The sequence below is a fragment of the Ranitomeya variabilis genome, chromosome 1 (assembly GCF_051348905.1).
Source record: "Ranitomeya variabilis isolate aRanVar5 chromosome 1, aRanVar5.hap1, whole genome shotgun sequence".
Taxonomy (NCBI): domain Eukaryota; kingdom Metazoa; phylum Chordata; class Amphibia; order Anura; family Dendrobatidae; genus Ranitomeya; species Ranitomeya variabilis.
This window is the reverse complement of record NC_135232.1, coordinates 245,781,797-245,799,163: the sequence shown is the minus strand read 5'-3', so window position 1 is coordinate 245,799,163 and position 17,367 is coordinate 245,781,797.

The following is a 17,367-nucleotide window of genomic DNA, read 5'->3' as shown; positions in this document are numbered from 1 at the left end:
GATCCGCAGAAACAAAACACCTCAAATAAGCCTCCAGAGTCTGATTAGTTCGCTCCGTTTGTCCATTAGTCTGAGGATGAAAGGCAGACAAAAACGACAACTCAATGCCCATCCTAGCACAAAAGGATCGCCAGAACCTGGAAACAAACTGGGATCCTCTGTCAGACACAATATTCTCAGGAATGCCGTGTAAACGAACCACATTCTGAAAGAACACAGGAACCAGATCGGAAGAGGAAGGCAGCTTAGGCAAAGGTACCAAATGGACCATCTTAGAAAAGCGATCACATACCACCCAGATGACAGACATGCCCTGAGACACCGGGAGATCTGAAATGAAATCCATGGAAATGTGTGTCCAAGGCCTCTTCGGGACAGGCAAGGGCAAGAGCAACCCGCTGGCACGCGAACAGCAAGGCTTAGCTCGAGCACAAGTCCCACAGGACTGCACAAACGACCGCACATCCCGTGACAAGGAAGGCTACCAAAAGGACCTAGCCACCAGATCTCTGGTGCCAAAAATTCCCGGATGCCCTGCCAACACCGAGGAATGAACCTCGGAAATGACTCTGCTGGTCCACTTATCAGGAACAAACAGTCTGTCAGGTGGACAAGAGTCAGGTCTACCAGCCTGAAATCTCTGCAACACACGTCGCAAATCCGGAGAAATGGCTGACAAGATAACTCCCTCTTTAAGAATACCAACTGGTTCTGCGACTCCCGGACAGTCAGGCACAAAGCTCCTTGAAAGAGCATCAGCCTTCACATTCTTTGAACCTGGTAAATATGAGACCACAAAGTCAAAACGGGAGAAAAACAATGACCAGTGGGCCTGTCTAGGATTCAGGCGTTTAGCAGACTCGAGATACATCAGATTTTTGTGATCAGTCAAGAACACCACACGATGCTTAGCACCCTCGAGCCAATGACGCCACTCCTCAAATGCCCACTTCATGGCCAACAACTCCCGATTGCCAACATCATAATTCCGCTCAGCAGGCGAAAACTTCCTCGAGAAAAAGGCACAAGGTCTCATCACAGAGCAACCAGGGCCTCTCTGCGACAAAACGGCCCCTGCCCCAATCTCAGAAGCATCCACTTCAACCTGAAAGGGAAGTGAGACATCAGGCTGGCACAAAACAGGCGCCGAAGTAAACCGGCGCTTCAACTCCTGGAAAGCCTCCACGGCTGCAGGAGCCCAGTTAGCAACATCAGAACCTTTCTTGGTCATATCCGTCAAAGGTTTAGCAATGCTAGAAAAATTAGCAATAAAACGACGGTAGAAGTTAGCAAAACCCAAGAACTTCTGAAGACTCTTAACTGACGTGGGTTGAGTCCAATCATGAATAGCACGGACCTTGACTGGGTCCATCTCCACCGCAGAAGGGGAAAAAATAAACCCCAAAAAGGGAACCTTCTGTACTCCAAAGAGACACTTTGAGCCCTTAACAAATAAGGCATTCTCACGCAAAACCTGAAACACCATCCTGACCTGCTCTACATGCGAGTCCCAGTCATCAGAAAAAAACAGAATATCATCCAGATAAACGATCATAAATTTATCCAGATACTTCCGGAAAATATCATGCAAAAAGGACTGAAACACTGAAGGAGCATTAGAGAGCCCAAAAGGCATCACCAAGTACTCAAAATGACCTTCGGGCGTATTAAACGCGGTTTTCCATTCATCTCCTCGCTTAATGCGCACAAGGTTGTACCACGAAGATCTATCTTGGTGAACCACTTGGCACCTTTAATTCGGGCAAACAAGTCTGACAACAGAGGCAAAGGATACTGAAATTTAACAGTGATTTTATTCAAAAGCCGATAGTCAATACAAGGTCTCAAAGATCCGTCCTTCTTGGCCACAAAAAAGAATCCCGCACCAAGAGGGGAAGAGGAAGGACGGATATGCCCCTTCTCCAGAGATTCCTTGATATACGAACGCATTGCGGTATGCTCAGGTACAGACAGATTAAATAGTCTTCCCTTAGGAAATTTGCTACCTGGAATCAAATCTATGGCACAGTCACAGTCCCTATGAGGAGGCAGAACACTGGACCTGGACTCGCTGAACACATCCTGATAATCAGACAAATACTCAGGAACTTCCGAAGGAGTAGAGGAAGCAATAGACACCGGCGGGGAATCACCATGAATACCCTGACAGCCCCAACTTGACACAGACATTGCCTTCCAATCCAAGACTGGATTATGAGTCTGTAACCATGGCAACCCCAAAACGACCAAATCATGCATTTTATGCAGAACAAGAAAACGAATCACCTCCCGATGTTCAGGAGTCATGCACATGGTTACCTGTGTCCAAAACTGCGGTTTATTTTCCGCCAATGGCGTAGCATCAATACCCCTCAGAGGGATAGGATTAACCAACGGCTCAAGAACAAAACCACAGCGCTTGGCAAACGACAGATCCATAAGACTCAGGGCAGCACCTGAATCCACAAAACGCCATAACAGGGTAGGAGGACAATGAGCAAATTAAAGTCACAGACAAAATAAATTTAGGTTGCAAATTACCAATGGCGACAGGACTAACAACCCTTGTTAGGCTTTTAGAGCATGGTGATATAACATGTGTGGAATCACCACAGTAAAAACACAACCCATTCTAACGTCTATGATTTTTCCGCTCATTTCTGGTCTGAATTCTATCACATTGCATCAAATCAGGTGTTTGTTTAGACAACACCACCAGAGGATTAGCGGTTTTGCGCTCTCGCAAACGCCGGTCAATTTGAATAGCCAGCACCATGGAATCATTCAGACTTGTAGGAATGGAGAAACCCACCATCACATTCTTAATGGCTTCAGAAAGGCCATTTCTGAAGTTTGCGGCCAGAGCACACTCATTCCACTGAGTAAGCACGGACCATTTCCGAAATTTTTGGCAATCCACTTCAGCTTCATCCTGGCCCTGAGAAATAGCCAGCAAGGCTTTTTCTGCCTGAACCTCAAGATTGGGTTCCTCGTAAAGCAATCCGAGTGCCAGAAAAAACGCATCAATATTTGCCAATGCCGGATCTCCTGGCGCTAGCGAGAAGGCCCAATCCTGAAGGTCGCCCCGTAAAAAAGAGATAACAATTTTAACTTGCTGAACTGAGTCTCCAGATGAACGGGGTCTCAGGGATAGAAACAATTTACAATTATCCCTGAAATTCCTAAACTTAAATCGGTCTCCAGAAAACAGTTCAGGAATAGGTATTTTAGGTTCAGACATAGGACTACTGGTAACAAAATCTTGTATGCTTTGCACACGAGCAGCAAGCTGGTCCACACTTGTAATCAAGGTCTGGACATTCATGTCTGCAGCAAGCTCAAGCCACTCAGAGGTAAAGGGGAGAGAGAGAGGAAAAAAAAAATTCAGAATTTCCTTTCTTATATCCCACTTCTGCAATGCATTAAACATTCAATGTAGGCCTGGCATACTGTTATGACCCCAATGGCAGAGGGTCTCGGGAATAAATACCAAGTCTGCAAACACAAAAAACCAGCTCATAGGGCAGTGGTAACTGGGCTGACCATATATCTAATCCTAGCACCACAAATAGAAGCAGCCGGGGAACGTGTTTACGTTGGTTCTAGACGTCTCGCGCCAGCCGGAGAACTAACTAACCCTAGAAGGGAAAAAGAAAGACCTTTCTTGCCTCCAGAGAAAAGACCCCAAAAGTTGGATACAAGCCCCCAACAAATAATAATGGTGAGGTAAGAGGAAAAGACAAACATAAGAATGAGCTAGGTATTTAGCAAAGAGAGGCCCACTAGCTAATAGCAGAATATAGTAAGATGACTTATATGGTCAGCAAAAACCCTATTAAAATATCCACGCTGGATATTCAAGAACCCCCGAACCGTCTAACGGCCGGGGGGAGAACACCAGCCCCCTAGAGCTTCCAGCAAGGTCAGAAATCACATTTAGTACAAGCTGGACAAAAATAGTAGCAAAGCAAGTAACTCAAAAAACAAAGAAGCAAGACTTAGCTTAATTTTGCAAGAGCCAGGACCAGCAGACAGGAGCAACAGAAGGATCTGATTACAACGATGCCAGGCACTGGACTAAGGATCCAGGAAGTTAATATAGCGACACCCCTGGACTAACGACCCAGGAGAGTGCCAAACAGAAAAAAGACAATCCCAGAGTCATACCACTAGTGACCACAAGAGGGAGCCAAAAAGTCTAATTCAAAACACATGACACCCTTGTGACAGTACCCCCTTCTACAAGGGAAGGGGACACTGGACTCTCTGGACTGGGTTTATCTGGATGGACCATATGGATTGACCAAACTCATTTACCTTCATTAACCTCAGATAATGGTACCCATATTCTTTCCTCAGGGCCACACCCCTTCCAGTGCACCAAGTATTGTAAAGAGTGGTAAACCATATGAGAATCCACAATTCTTGCCTTACCTGAAACTCCAAATTACCATCAACAATAATCAACAAGGGTGCTGGCTTTATACACACTACCTATTTTTTGAGCAATGATCTGTTGAAACTGTTGTGGATTTTAAGATTCAGAGGAAGCTCAAGACGAAAGTCCACAGGGTTAATTATGGTGATCACCATGTATAGACCAATGAGCCTAGGTTGTAATTTCCAGGAAGGAAATTTTCAGTTTAATATTTCTTGTAGATAGCCATACTAAATCTTTCATACCCAGCTCCAGACCTGACAACTGTTCTTATCAGCCTTACGTTTATATCTGTCCACCATGGTCTTAAAGTTGTTCAGAACCCCTCACCATGCAGATGAGATTGATGAAGAAAATGATTCCTCTCCAGGAACCCTTAAAGACCCCTCCTTACTGAAGGTACAGAACTGAGGATGGAAGCCATATGCACCAAAAAATGGTGACTTACCAGTGTTCTCACTGTGACGATTGTTTAAGGCAATCTCATTTAATGGTAGAAAAGATGACCAATCCCCCTGGTTATCTGATGACCAATTCCCCTTTTGACCACAGAAAAAACACAACCCCATTTTGCATTGAACCTCAAAAGACTTGGCTTTAGGAAGCACCATGTGGGGTGGAGTCCAAACTGGTCTATCCCTGAGGTGTCTATCTATGCGTATGGCCAGAGTCATGGCAGCCTCCAATGACTCAGGAGTTTTGTAAAGCGCTAGTGCATCTTTTAATCTTCCTGACAGGCCCTGACAAAACTGACTCCGAAGAGCAGGATTGTTCCAACAAGTGCCAGTGGCCCATTTATGGAACTCTGAGCAGAACTCCTTTGCCTGCCAGTCTTCCTGCTGGAGCTTATGTAGTTTACACTCAGCAAGAGAGACACATACATGAGGCCTAGAGCCTAAAACAAAAACATCAACCAACCTGGAGACACAGTGGGTCTGATGGAAGTAAAAAAGCCAAGAATTGGTGATATCTCCTTGAAGGAGAGAAATAACAATCCCAACCCGTTGCTCATCACTCCCAGTTGAATGGGGTTGAAGCCTAAAATAAAGCATACAGGCTTCACGGAACACCACAAATGTATCCTGTCCCCAAGAAAAACAATGTGTGAGAGCAACTTTAGCTTTTGGTTCAGCCTGATTGGCCACCAGACCAACAGTCTGCTGCACTGAGACCCTAGACTGCAGGTCTGACAATTCGGGAGACAAACCATGCAATTTTTTCACAAAAACTGTGACAGGATCCATAACAAGAGCCTAAAAATGTCACGCTGTGACAGTCATCAGTAGGGTTGAGCGAAACGGGTCGGCAATTTTCAGAAGTCGCCGACTTTTGGCAAAGTCGGGTTTCATGAAACCCGACCCGACCCCTGTGTGGGGTCGGCCATGAGGTCGGCGATCTTCTGAATCTGGAATCGGAATTCCGATACCGATTCCCGATATGTTTAAGATATCGGGAATTGGTATCGGAATTCAGATTTAAGTGTAAAATAAAGAATTAAAATAAAAAATATCGCTATACTTACCCTCTGACGGGCCCTGGTACTAACCGGGAACCTTCCTTCCTTAGAATCAGCCTTCAGAGACCTGCGGTGACATCACGGTGACGTCGCGGCTTGTGATTGGTCGCGCGGCCCCCATGTGACCGCTCGCGCGACCAATCACAAGCCGCGACGTCACCGTGACGTCACCGAAGGCCCTGGAAGGGCTGATTCTTAGGAAGGAAGGCTGTCGGAAAGAAGCAGGGCGTGTCCGAGGGTGAGTATATACCTAATAGGAATATACTCACCCTCGGCTTCGTTCCGGCAGCCTTCCTTCCTAAGAATCAGCCCTTCCAGGGCCTTCGGTAACGTCACGGGACGTCGCGGCTTGTGATTGGTCGCGCAAGCGGTCACATGGGGGCCGCGCGACCAATCACAAGCCGCGACGTCACCGTGACGTCACCGCAGGTCTTGGAAGGCTGATTCTAAGGAAGGAAGGTTCCCGGTTAGTACCAGGGCCCGTCAGAGTGTAAGTATAGCGATATTTTTTATTTTAATTCTTTATTTTACACTTAAATAAGGATCCCAGGGCCTGAAGGAGAGTTTCCGCACCTTCAGACCCTGGGAACCATTGGAAACCCAATGCACTGCATTGGGTTTCGAGTTTCGGCCGACCCCGACCCCGACTTTTTTATAGGATCGGCCGATTTCACTCGACCCGACTTTTGAAAAAGTCGGGTTTCGTGAAACCCGACCCGATCCTATAAAAGTAAAGGTCGCTCAACCCTAGTCATCAGTAAGGCTAGTTTCACATTTGCGTTTAAAAACGCAGCGTTTAAAATGCAAACGCAGGTGGTGAAAAAACGCATGTAAACGCGTGCAAACGCTGTGTTTTTTAGATGCAAGCGTTTTCTCATGCGGTAAAAAAAAGTGGCATTTTGACGCATTTACATGCATTTTTTCCTGCGTTTGCGTTTTTGAAACGCATGCTGAGAAGTGTGTGACAGCTGCCAATCATCAAAATTAGGGTTGAGAGAAACAGATCGGCCAATTTCAAAAGTCGCTGACTTTTGGCAAAGTCGGGTTTCGTTTTTTTATATATATATATATATATATATATATATATATATATATATATATATATATATATATATATATATATATATATATATATATATATATATATAATTGAGACATATATATATATATATTTATTTATATTTACTTCAGCGCGATATAGCAGAAAAGCCGATTGCCGGCTGCCTAAACCCGACATGATATGAGACATGGTTTACATACAGTAAACCATGTCATATCCCCCTTTTTTTGCATATTCCACACTACTAATGTTAGTAGTGTGTATGTGCAAAATTTCGGCGCTGTAGCTATTAAATTTAAGGGTTAAATCGCGGAAAAAATTGGAGTGGGCTCCCGTGCAATTTTCTCTGCCAGAGTGGTAAAGCCAGTGACTGAGGGCAGATATTAATAGCCTGGAGAGGGTCCACGGTTATTGGCCCCCCTGGCTAAAAACATCTGCCCCCAGCCACCCAGGGGCTGGCTGGCACTTTTCAGCCTGGGGGGCAATCACAAGGTAGTGGCCCTCGAGTCGCGGTGTCCCTCCTTTTCCCTGCTTACATCTGGCCATTGCATTGAAGAAGTAGAGATAACAGGCTTTAAAAACAGGCTGGTATGTAGATACGGGAACAGAACAGAGTTTACTCTGGAGATATTGGAGCAGAACCGAGCTTCCTACAGAGATATGGGTGCAGAACCGAGCTTAAGGTACCTTCACACTAAACGATATCGCTAGCGATCCGTGATGTTGCAGCGTCCTGGCTAGCGATATCGTTGAGTTTGACAGGCAGCAGCGATCAGGATCCTGCTGTGATATCGCTGGTCGTTGCTGAAAGTTCAGAACTTTATTTGGTCGTCAGACCGGCGTGTATCGTCGTGTTTGACACCAAAAGCAACGATGCCAGCGATGTTTTACACTGGTAACCAGGGTAAACATCGGGTTGCTAAGCGCAGGGCCGCGCTTAGTAACCCGATGTTTACCCTGGTTACCAGTGTAAAATGTAAAAAAAACAAACACTACATACTCACCTTCGCGTCCCCCGGCGTCTGCTTCCTGCACTGCCACTGAGTGAGCGCCGGCCGTAAAGTGAAAGTACAGCACAGCGGTGACGTCACAGCTCTGCTGTTAGGGCCGGCACTCACACAGTGCAGGGAAGCAGACGCCGGGGGACGCGAAGGTGAGTATGTACTGTTTGTTTTTTTTACATTTTACACTGGTAACCAGGGTAAACATCAAGTTACTAAGCGCAGCCCTGCGCTTAGCAACCCGATGTTTACCCTGGTTACCCGGGGACCTCGGCATCGTTGGTCGCTGGAGAGCGGTCTGTGTGACAGCTCTCCAGCGACCAAACAGCGACGCTGCAGCGATCGGCATCGTTGCCTATATCGCTGCAGCGTCGCTTAATGTGAAGGTACCTTTACTACAGAGCAGTGGCATAACTACAAAGTTATGGGCCCCGATGCAAACTTCAAATGGGGTCCCCCCCATGCCAAAATATATAGGTGAATTAGAAATGGTGACACACGCAAACGACATCTGCGTTAGTAATACCTGCACCATTATGGAATTAGTTGTAGGCTGGATTCACAAGAGTGAAGTACACGGTCTATATACAGACCACAACCTCCAGCCTTGTGGAGGGTATCCCAATCCGAACTCACACCCTCATGTGTCTATGGTAATACGCTCCTGTAAACCCAGCCTAACAGGGATGACCCCTTATAAATGGAAGTGTGCCCCTCTAAACCCTGGTGGGGAAAGTCACATCCTGACAAGTAATATTGCCAATTCTCCAACCATAAATTGTGCATTTCCAGAGCTGGCAAATGGGAGTTCAATACTAGAACACGTCAACTATGATTCCCGTCCCGCCTCAAGGAAGTATGGCAGACAGGTGTGATAAGCCTATTAAAAGAACTACTGCCACACACATGGATGTGTAGTGCCCGTGTATGGACATGTCAGAGGTTAGAAAGAAGAAAGCTTGATCCCTCTTAGCTTCTGGCAATGTTTTACCTCAGCTCACATTTGGGCCATAACATTGTAAAACAGGTAGACACATTTACCCACTGACCCTACTATTCATAAGGAACTGCTGTCTACACCTTAGTTGCCCACTGTATATAGTCAGTGTGGGGATGTGGGCTACAGAACAACACAGGGTGATGATACTGCTACCTGAACCCTTCAGCTGCCCCACAATATGCAGGGAGTAAAACCAGTACAAAGTATGGCAGCCTCCCTGCAGAGCTGTCCAGGGCCAGACTGGGACTAAAAAGCAGCCCTGAAACACAAACCCCACAAACTATAAAACTCCCCCCACACCCGATCAGTGGATTTTGCTTTATTGTGTTGTGCCCTTCAACAGTCCTCTTAAAGGCGTTAGTTGAAGAGCCACGTGTAAATGCCGCAGCAGTGCGCATGATCGACCACCTCTATAGAGCGCCTGTTCTCGAGATCATGGGGGTCCCAGCGGTCAGACTCCAGCGACTACAAAGCTCTCGGGAATGGGGATTACTTGGCATAATCCATTTAAATGGGTTTTCCAATATAAACCAATATTAACCCTCCCAAAGACCAATGTCGCCTCTCCAAGAACAGGACAGGAGCAGTGGTACTGTACAGTGTATATACACAGGACAGGAGAAGTGGTACTGTACAGTGTATATATACAGGACAGGAGGAGTGGTACTGTACAGTGTATATATACAGGACAGGAGAAGTGGTACTGTACAGTGTATATATACAGGACAGGAGCAGTGGTACTGTACAGTGTATATACACAGGACAGGAGAAGTGGTACTGTACAGTGTATATATACAGGACAGGAGGAGTGGTACTGTACAGTGTATATATACAGGACAGGAGAAGTGGTACTGTACAGTGTATATATACAGGACAGGAGCAGTGGTACTGTACAGTGTATATACACAGGACAGGAGCAGTGGTACTGTACAGTGTATATACACAGGACAGGAGAAGTGGTACTGTACAGTGTATATATACAGGACAGGAGAAGTGGTACTGTACAGTGTATATATACAGGACAGGAGCAGTGGTACTGTACAGTGTATATACACAGGACAGGAGAAGTGGTACTGTACAGTGTATATATACAGGACAGGAGGAGTGGTACTGTACAGTGTATATATACAGGACAGGAGAAGTGGTACTGTACAGTGTATATATACAGGACAGGAGAAGTGGTACTGTACAGTGTATATATACAGGACAGGAGCAGTGGTACTGTACAGTATATACACAGGACAGGAGGAGTGGTACTGTACAGTGTATATATACAGGACAGGAGCAGTGGTACTGTACAGTATATACACAGGACAGGAGAAGTGGTACTGTACAGTGTATATATACAGGACAGGAGGAGTGGTACTGTACAGTGTATATATACAGGACAGGAGAAGTGGTACTGTACAGTGTATATATACAGGACAGGAGCAGTGGTACTGTACAGTATATACACAGGACAGGAGCAGTGGTACTGTACAGTATATACACAGGACAGGAGGAGTGGTACTGTACAGTGTATATATACAGGACAGGAGAAGTGGTACTGTACAGTGTATATTTACAGGACAGGAGGAGTGGTACTGTACAGTGTATATATACAGGACAGGAGAAGTGGTACTGTGCTATATATATATATATATATATATATATATATATATATATATATATATATATATATATATATATATACACACACCGTATATACACTCGAGTATAAGCCGAGATTTTCAGCCCAAATTTTTGGGCTGAAAGTGCCCTCTCGGCTTATACTCGAGTCATGATCGGTGGTGGGGTCGGCGGGTGAGCACTGTCATATACTTACCTGCTTCCGGGGCTCCTGGCGCTCTCCCTGCCCGTCCCATGGTCTCCGGGTGCCGCAGCCTCTTCCCCTGAGCGGTCACGTGGGACCGCTCATTAGAGAAATGAATAGGCTGCTCCACCTCCCATAGGGGTGGAGCCGCCTATTCATTTCTCTAATGAAGCGGTGCCGGTGACCGCTGATAGAGGAAGAGGCTGCGGCACCGAAGACAGGCAGGGGGAAGGAGCGGGACGCCGGGAGCAGGTAAGTATCGCATATTCACCTGTCCTCGTTCCACACGCCGGGCGTCGCGCCATCTTTCCGGCATCTCTCTGCACTGACTGTGCAGGTCAGAGGGCGCGATGACGGACACAGTCTGCCGCTAATTCTGGAATCATCATTGTCCATATACTACGGGGATATGCATATTCTATTCTAGAATACCCGATGCATTAGAATCGGGCCACAGACTAATATATATATATATATATATATATATATATATATATATATATATATATATATATATATATATATATATTGCACTTTAATAAAGCATTTTTACTTAAAGACATTAGGTTATCTTTTTTGGATTTATTTCTATATATATATATATATATATATATACACACACACACACATACACAGGACAGGAGGAGTGGTACTGTGCAGTGTATATATACACAGGAAAGTAGGAGTGGTACTGTGCAGTGTATATATACACAGGACAGGAGGAGTGGTACTGTGCAGTGTATATATACACAGGACAGGAGTGTATATATACAGATACTTAGATTTACAGATTTACACCACGCAGGCAATATATATATATCATAACTGAGCAGCACCAAATCTTTAAGGGGTTGTCCGCTACTAGGACAACCCCTAAATGTTTGGCCCTGATAAAATTATAAAGCCTACACTTGCCTCCCGTGCCAGCGTCCAGGATCAAGCAGCTCATCCTGGACTTCCTCTTCATGTTCAGTTTGTCTGAAGGCAGAGACAGTGACACCAGCGCTGATTGGCGCCGGGCATCACGTGTCACAACACATCACAGCCACTGTGGGAACGGCGCTGGCAAAGGAGGTGAGTATAGGCTTTAGTTTAAGAAGAGGTTGTCCTAGTGGGAGACAATCCCTTAAAGCAGTGTACGCTTTATTGGCCCATGTGGCAACATTTCAGTTCCATATCAGAGAAATGCTCTGTTATTGATCCGAAACATTGCCATATGGGCCAATAAAGAGTCTGCACTTTTTTCACGATTAATCAGAGTGGTGTGTGTCTGTGTATGTATGGGTATAATATACACACACACACATACATAGACACACACTCATACACTCAACCTAGTACCTAGAGCGGGGGCACCACATAAGAACCGGGGATCCAACCAGGCCTATGTATTACTGAAACATAGAAACAAACCAAGAATAGACCATAAACGGGGATCACCCAAGGCAATGGACTAAATATGAAAAAAATACAATCTTTATTGAAATGTCATTTGTGGACATACAAAAACCCACATGGAGCACACACATTAAAAACATTTAAAAATGGTCAATGGGACCTATATACATAAACACTCGGCTCACAATAGAACCCTCCCCCTCGTACGGCACCTCCCACGCCCTTTCTGTAATAAAAAAGGCTAAGGTTGCATGGAGTGTGGGACGTCTGCATGAACAGCACCAAACATATATGATGGAATATTTGTATCTTAGGGCAACAATTGCCCAAAAGAGGAGATGCACCAGTAAACAAATGCCTCACTTCAACAGGCTGTCTTATGACATGAACGAACAGATACGTGTGGAACAAACAACCCCACTAGCGATGTGAATATAATATAAACAACAAACCATATTGCATCAGTATATATACATATCAATAATAAATTGGGTTCTGAACCACAATAATGACCAACAGCATTGCTTGCTATAGAACATAACAATATGTAATCAAATAGATTATATAATGGTTCCACTAAAGGAACCATCATATATGTTTGGTGCTGTTCATGCAGACGTCCCACACTCCATGCAACCTTAGCCTTTTTTATTACAGAAAGGGCGTGGGAGGTGCCGTACGAGGGGGAGGGTTCTATTGTGAGCCGAGTGTTTATGTATATAGGTCCCATTGACCATTTTTAAATGTTTTTAATGTGTGTGCTCCATGTGGGTTTTTGTATGTCCACAAATGACATTTCAATAAAGATTGTATTTTTTTCATATTTAGTCCATTGCCTTGGGTGATCCCCGTTTATGGTCTATTCTTGGTTTGTTTCTACACTCATACACTCACACACACATTACATAGGTGAAACTGCGACTATGGTATGTACATTATATAGGTTATACCACTGTAATATACTGCGTCCGCTGTGTATAGCCCATATAGGGCAGCTACAGAGAGTGTGTGTGTGTGTGTGTCTGTGTGTATATATGCATACACACACACTGCGGCTGGCCTATATGGGCTATACACAGCGGTCGCAGTATATTACAGTGGTATAACCTATATAACGTACATACCGTAGTCGCAGTTTCACCTATTTAATGTATATAGACTGCAGTACATACATTATATAGGTGATACTGCTACTGCGGTATATAATGGCAGTATCACTTATATACTGTATATACAACAGTCAATATACATTAGACAGGTCAAACTGCAAATGCTGCATATACAATATATAGGTGATACTATGATTGCAGTGTATAGTTCCAGTATATATATACAGGAGTATCACTTATATAACGTATATACACATCAGCTGCAGTATCACCTATATAATGGATCAGATGCCGGCCGGGGATTGGTGAGGAGAGCGCTGTTCTCTTACACTGGTTCTGGCCAGCGTCAGACACAGTGAGGCTCGGGCGTCTGTGCATGCAGTGGCGGCCTTTTCAATCTTCTGCACAGGTCCAGGTGCGTGCGCTTTCCTGTTTTCCCTCACTGACAAAGGCCGCAGCTACATACGCAAGCACGAATGAGGGCTGCCATGGCCTTGGTCAGCGTGGGCACCGAGAGAGTGCGCACAAAGGCCTGTGCAGAGGATTTGAGGGGCGGGCGACCCATTTTGTAGCTCAGAGTGCTCCAGGCCCCAGGCCCTTGATAGTTGTATACTATGGGCACAGATACACAACATTATATACACTGGATGGATCAATCCTGCACCTGGCCCTGGACATACATGCACTATATATATATATACAGGGCCATGTATACAGCATGTGATGTCCAGTCACCAGGTTCAGGCGTGATCACTCCAGTGCTGGATTCTGCAGACAGTCTCTGCTCACTATCAGTATAGGGAGATTTATTGCAGGAGACTGAACTTTCCTGGAGCCGATGACCTGGCACTGACAGGGTGACCCTGAAAGTTCAGACTCCTGCAATAAATCTGTGAGCATCAGCAGAGCGCCCGCTAATACTATAGAGGGACCGGCCCTGGACTTATCGGGAGGTGAGCAGCAGCGTCCATCTCCTCACCGCACACAGAGCTGAAGCTCCCCCTGATGTCAGTCTGAGTCATCCACTAGATCCTCTCCTGCAGGTAGATGCAGCCATGTTCCCTCTTCAGGAGGCCGCACACAGGGAGCAGGAGGGGGCGTGTCAGCTCCACTGTGAGTGTGATGATGCAGCTGGCCGGACATAGAGAACAGCGCCGGCCACCAGCAGCCCGAATCGCTGCTAAGTGACCGGCCCGGGGGGCACACGCCCCTTTGCCACCCGGCCCAGCCCACGCCTGCAGCCACCCCAGAAAAGGCACATCTGGAAGATGCATCTATTCTGGCACTTGGCCACTCTCTGTCACGGGGAGACTAGGTGAGCGAGAGCTAATAACCCGGGCCCCTGCAATTTCCCTCAGACTAGGGAAATCCTGACTGACCCTCTACCTGGAGTTTACACTGATGGTGTGCATGTCCAGGCCTCAAAACTCACCCTGTCTCCTGTTTCAACCCTAGGCTGAAACCTCCGCCCACTACCCAGTGAAGAGGTAATACACCAATACCCACAGTTAGCACAGACAAGGATAAAGGAAATTATACACCACGCCGCAGTCACTCAGGAATACACTATAAATGTGCAGGGCAAAACAAATACAAATATAGGAAGGAATAAATAAGACAAAGGAAAATACACTACCAGCAACGAATCTCCAACAACCAGCTCTCCACTCCAGACCGAGATAACAACGCACAAGACAGAAGCTATAATCGGCGACGCCCAATGATCAGGAGAACTATTTAAAGGCAATGGGCATGGCCCAGATTCCAATCCGAGGATCAGGTAAATTAACCCCGGAACAGCTAGATAAAATCTAGCCGATGCCAATGAGCAAATAGTGGTCAAAAGCGGAATTACCGCTGTCTGTCGAACGACCTGGTCTGAACAGCATCCGACATGACATGCGGAGACCCGTGTGTCGTAAACAGTGCCTTCCCCCCTACCATCAATCCCAAAAAGTCAAGATGTACAGGGTTGAACTAGTCGGTCACAGTTTATTTACTAGTCAGTCACAGTTTATTAATTTGATAAGCAGGGAGGAGCAAATTACATTTCACAATGGGCTCACAGCCATGGGCCCAGTCTGCGACCGACGGGTGGCCAGCCAATGAGCGGCTACAAAGCTTCACCCCTGCCTCCACTTCCGCCATGGAGGATCATGTGTACTACCTACACATGACTCCGACCCCCACCCATCAGCGTTAGGGCCTGTTCAATTCCGTCTTGTAGACCTGGAGACCGATGTCCGTGAGATGAATACCATCGGACCTCAGCAATCCTGATTTGTCGCCTTCCAGTTGGTAGTGGCGAATTACAATGCCAAATTTTTCTTTTAAGAATCTTGCCACTCTCAGGCTGACCTTTTTTCTTGATCGCTCTATGGCTCTTGGGTCCTTAGCCCCATGCCAGACAGCTCGTGGTACCATCTCCGACCACACCAATATATCCAGTAACAGATAGAAGTAACACTCGATATCAGATGTCATCATTGAACTGAGCTCGATTCATCTCCGTTTTCCCAAATCGTTGCCGCCGGCATGCAAGACTAGTATCACAGGCCCTTTGGCCCTCTTAGCGATGTCAACGACTTCTGGGAAGATGTTTTGCCACTGTAGGCCTCTTATCCCTCTCCAGTTGACCTCTACATTCCTGAAGCCTAAATTCGCACCACTGGGCTGATGTACATGATAGATGTATGAATGTCCAACCACCCAAACTACGGGTTTTTGGACGCCTGAAAAAGACAAGATATGTTACTTAAGCAAGTCGGGTCTTATGTATCTGGCATAGCATGTGGATTTTCATCGACCCAATCGCTACACTTCGGCCTCAGGGATCCCGGCCTTAGCCGCCTCGGTAGCAGCCCCTATGCGGAAAGAATGTGTACCGCATTCCAATGAATCGATGCTAACAGCTTCGAGACACCGATTAAAAATTGCGTGGAACTGGTATTTAGTAAGGGGGGAGCTGTCTGCGTGTGACAGAAAGAATCTACTTGCGCGTTTCATTGCCGTGTATCATTTTACTACGTTAAGTGGGCATACGTGACCGTCCGACGATTTAACGAGGACCCAAGTCCCTCTACCAGCGGGGTCGCATTTGGATTTACGCACCCTAATGTGCAGTGCTGTTGTGAATTTACCTTTTGGCTCCCTCTAGTGGCTACTAGTGATTTTACTCTGGGTATGTCTATCATCCCTTGTATGCTCACCTGGGTCGTTAGGTCAGGGGTGTTGCTATATAAGCTCCCTGGACCTTCAGTTCAATGCCTGGCAACGTTGATATCAGAGCTAATCTGTAGTGCTCTTGTCTACTGATCCTGGTTCCTGCGTGATTAAGCTAAGTCCGCTTTCTTGCTTTTTGCTATTTGTTTTTGTTTGCATTTTTGTCCAGCTTGTTCATTATCTGTATCCTTTCCTTGCTGGAAGCTCTAGGGAGGCTGGAGTTCTCCCCCCGGGCCGTTAGACGGTTCGGGGGTTCTTGAATCTCCAGTGTGGAATTTTGTTAGGGTTTTTGTTGACCATATAAGTTATCTTACTACATTCTGCTATTAGTAAGCGGGCCTCTCTTTGCTAAACCTAGTTCATCTCTGTGTTTGTCATTTCCTCTTACCTCACCGTTATTATTTGTGGGGGGCTTGTATCCTACTTTTGGGGTCTATTCTCTGGAGGCAAGAGAGGTCTTTGTTTTCCTATTCTAGGGGTAGTTAGTCCTCCGGCTGGCGCGAGACATCTAGCGACCAACGTAGGCATGTTCCCCGGCTACTTCTAGTGTTGGCGTTAGGAGTAGATATATGGTCAACCCAGTTACCACTGCCCTATGAGCTGGATTTTTGTACTTCGCAGACTTGCTGATATCTCTGAGACCCTCGCCTTTGGGGTCATAACAGTTTGCCAGGCCCGCTTACTAAATGTTAAATGCATTGCAGAAGCGGGATTATAAGAAAGAAAGTTCTGAGTTTTTTTTTCTCTTTCTCATTTTTTTTTTCTTTTCCCCTTTAACTCTGAGTGGCTTGTGTTTGCTGCAGACATGAA